A 4549-nucleotide genomic window follows, 5' to 3' on the forward strand; every position below is an offset into this window, starting at 1 on the left:
AAATGACACGAAGTCGCAAACATATATCCGTTAATTAATATACATAATTATAGTTTAAGTTAATTTCACTCGCGACAAACCTTTTTAAGTAACTAATATACATAGTTATAGTTATCCAGAATTTGTATAATTAAGTTCTCAATTGTATAAATTCAGAATTTATTTGTATAAATTCGGAATTTCCTAATTGAATAAATTCAAATTTTGTATATGTTTACCCTACCATGAATATAATTATAATATTGATACATTTGATTTGTATAAGTTTTGAAAAATTCTTAGAATATATAAATACAGAATTTGTATATACTTACCCTATTTGTATATTGTCAACGAATTATACAAATAGATTTGTATATTGGCAGCGAATTGTATAAACGAGTGTGCGAATTATACAAATAGCTGGTATAGCTATAGTTACAGAATATAATTACCTAAATTATAGCTATTACGGCCTATTAAAATTTTTATACTATCTATTTGTGAAATTTTCACTAATTTTTTAAGTGATCCAAAACAAAATCACATCCAAGTAGTCATATTTTTAGTTTTAAATTTATCTCGAGCTAAAAAAGTCAAATTTCAATCATTACATTTTTATTTTTTAAATCCCCCAAGTGAATTTTCGTCTTCTACAAATTTCGTAAATAGAATTTTATCTTCTACGAATTTCAACCACAAAGCATCATACAAAAAAGTTTTAGTTGGACCAAAAGTGTTCCGCTTTAGTAAACTTAAGACGGTAGAAGTGTTTGGAACTTGAAATTATGCTTGATCATGCATTTTATATTTATTTTTTTAATTTTACGAAAAATGAAATTTCACTCAAAAATTACTCTAACCAGTTTTTGGAACTTAAAAATCTTTTACAGATAATTTTTAAAGACTATGATCAAAAGGCCGCTAGGAGTTATATTTAAAGACCAAAATACACCTAATTTATGACAAATTTGGCTAACAGCTTAATATAGATAGTACAATAATCAATGCACAAGGACCAAACAAACAGAGATCTTGTTCAGATCCCACAACATCATCGTCCCAACCCTCTCTCAAAGTTAAGAAAAAAAGAAAACAGTTTTATGAGTTAGAACATGTTTGGAAAGCCACGATGTAATTGAGATTTGATGTAATTGGGTGTAATCATATTTTTTGGCATGTTTGGTAGATCAAGTAATTACTTGGTAAGAGAGGAATTGATGGTTTGTTTGGAAAGTCACCTGGTAATTGAAATTGGTGTAATTACTAGGATAGTAATTACTAGCCTAATAATTACACAATCTAGTAATTACGATGACCGGTTTGTTTGTCATAGTGTAATTCCAGTGTAATTACAATTGTTCTGTTTGGTTACACAAGTGTAATTACAAGATTATATTAAAATTTTAAAATAAAAGCTAATTTTCTAAATTTAAAATTTATATTAGACAAATAAGGATCTTTTAAATTAAACTAAAAGTATAAGATTTTTATGAACATCATGAAATGTATGTTTGACAAAAATGTTAATATTATAAATATAATGTCATAAAATTATTAAAACATTTGACAAAAAAATAATCTATCAAGTTTAACTAAAAAATAAATGTTTTGCAATGTGAAATATCAAGTCAATAATACTAAAACAAATAAAATTGAAAATATGACATAAATCCTAAATTCAAAATAAAAAACTTAACATAATGCTCTTATATCAAATTTTAACACAACATATATAAATATGATTTTAAAAATTAGAATACTAACAAAATTATTTTAAAAAAGAAATAGAATAATAAATAAATAAATAATATGAAAAATTGCATGGAATGAAAAAGTAAATGTTGAGAATAAGAATGAAATGAAATATAAATAAAAAAATAAAAAATATATATTTAAAAAATGTTAGAATAATAAAAATATTTTTTTACAAAATAGTAGAAATAAAATATAAATATAAATAAAAAAAGAATTTTAAAAAGTTTCAATTAAACCCATCAAATTTGAAGAAAATGGCGCTCAATCTTCGACAAAAACATACAGTTAAACTTGAATTGAACGGGATGAATATAGCCATGTAAACTTAATTTTCAATTGAAGTTTTGTTGATTGATTGGTATGATTTATTTGACTGTTCAGAGTGTATCACTCGGATGTTGAATCTGAATCAGCCGGTGAATGCTGGTTCCACCGCCAACGAGGAGGTTTACAAGATCATCATTTACGATCGGTTCTGTCAGGACATTCTATCGCTGTTGATTCATGTGAAGGACCTCCGTAAGCACGGGGTTACCCTCTATTTCCTCATTGACAAGGATCTTATGCCCGTTCACGATGTTCCTGCTGTATATTTCGTCCAACCTACTCACCTCAATGTCCAGCGCATCATTTCCGAAGCATCCAGCTCTCTTTATGATTCCTTCCATTTGAATTTTTCGTCTTCCATTCCTAGACCTTTGCTCGAGGATCTCTCTTCAGGTTCCGATTCAACTTCAATTTCTTATGTTTTTGTTGAAGAGTTCACATTGGATGAAAAAGCATGGGTGGGCTTGGGCAATCTTTCCCACAGGAGCCAGCTTTTGGGGCTTGGCTCGTGAGTTAGGTCCAAGACCTAATTTGAGATAATTTTCAAATATTTCAACTTGTTGAATGATATGCATGTTTTTTTTCTTCAGGTATGATTAATTCAGAGTCGATTGAGAGGATCGCGAAAGTGCATGATCAGTACTTGGAGTTTGTCACACTTGAGGATAATTTGTTCTCCCTTGCTTACAAAAGCTGTTATCTTCAGTTAAATGATCCCTCAGCTGGGGATAAGGAAATTGATGAGATCATTGAAAAGATTGTGAGTGGGTTATTTTGTGTATTGGCTACTCTTGCTGTTGTCCCTGTCATCCGGTGCCCTCGTGGTGGGCCTGCTGAGATGGCGGCATCCCTGTTGGATCAGCGACTGCGAGACCATATGTTGGCAAAGAACACTCTGTTTTCTGAGGGTGCAAATTTCACTGGCTCATTTCAGAGGCCAGTTTTGTGTTTATTTGATCGGAATTTTGAATTGTCAGTAGCGATACAGCATGATTTTAGGTATCGGCCACTTGTTCATGATGTGCTTGGGTTGAGATTGAACAGATTAAATGTGCAGGAAGACAAGGGTGGGATGAAATCCTATGAGTTAGATAAGTCTGATCCATTTTGGATGGCTAACTGGTCATTGGAATTTCCAGAGGTTGCAGTGGAGATAGAGTCTCAATTGAGTAAGGACAAGAAGGACGTTGAGGAGGTAAATAAACGAACAGAATGGGAGCGGAGGGACTGAGTTTGATGGAACAGACTTGGTTGGCAATACTAAACATTTACAAGAAGGATGTTGAGGAGGTAAATAAACGAACAGGTGGGAGCGGAGGGACTGAGTTTGATGGAACAGACTTGGTTGGCATTACTAAACATTTGATGGTGCTGTAAATTCCCTACCTGAGTTGACAGAGCGAAAGCAAGTGATTGATAAGCACACAAATATTGCTACTTCATTATTGGGCGAGATCAAGGAGTGATCCCTTGATTCGTATGCTAAAAAAGAGAGTGATATGCTGGTGAGAGGCGGGATTGATCATAATGAGCTCCTTGGAGTGCTCAAGGGAAAAGGAATAAAACTGATAAGCTGCGATTTGCTATAATTTATCTAATCTCAACTGAAAGCATGCCTCAATCTGAAGTCGAAATGATTGAAGCAGCACTTAGGGAATCTGAGGTCGATACCAGTGCTTTTCAGTATGTAAAGAAGATAAAATCATTGAATGTCTCTTTTGCCAGCAAATTCTGCAAGTACGACTAACATTGTTGATTGGGCTGAAAAACTCTATGGGCAGTCGATCAGTGCTGTAACTGCAGGAGTGGAGAATCTGTTATCCAGTGATCATCAGCTGGCTTTACCGAGAGCAGTAGAAGCATTAATGGAGGGAAAGCCAAATCCTGAATTGAATCTTATCTTCTTCTTGATCCTCGTGCACCAACGTCAAGCTGTGCATCTAGTAGCGGTCATCTAAAAGGACCATTTAAAGAAGCGATAGTGTTTATGATAGATGGTGGAAACTATGTGGAGTATGGAAACTTGCAAGAACTTGCCAATCGCCAACAGCCGGTCAAGCATGTCATATATGGGACGACAGAAATTCTTACAGGAGGTGAGTTTATTGAGCAGCTTGGAGTACTGGGGCAGAAGATGGGATTGGGAAGCAGTATAGCTGTACCTGCCCATTGATAGGTTAGATTTTGTATACAATTGGTTTATCAACCATTTGTTTTTCAGTATCACACTGTTGTTCACTTAACTCGGCCAGCTCTCACGAGAAAAGCTTACGTTTAACCTAATAGTCTAGTTTGAGCAAATGTAGAATCTAGCTGACTGTATTATTGATACTGTCAGATTTTTGGTATTCTACTGTGAGGCGTACTGGTCTTTGAAAAAATAGGAGGACTTCCAGTTCAACTATTGGGGTTTTGAGGGAATTAAAGTAGCTGTTCTACAGTCCATACACTTGGAACCAGAATTTACACATCTTCCTAAGTCTGT

General features: G+C 33.6%; 1 pseudogene; it reads left to right on the plus strand.

Annotated features, from left to right (window-relative positions):
- The first annotated feature begins 2531 nt into the window (after window positions 1-2531).
- Window positions 2532-4288, plus strand: LOC129877254 (SEC1 family transport protein SLY1-like; annotated as a pseudogene).
- The last annotated feature ends 261 nt before the right edge of the window (window positions 4289-4549 follow it).

The sequence above is a fragment of the Solanum dulcamara genome, chromosome 12 (genome assembly GCF_947179165.1).
Source record: "Solanum dulcamara chromosome 12, daSolDulc1.2, whole genome shotgun sequence".
NCBI lineage: Eukaryota > Viridiplantae > Streptophyta > Magnoliopsida > Solanales > Solanaceae > Solanum > Solanum dulcamara.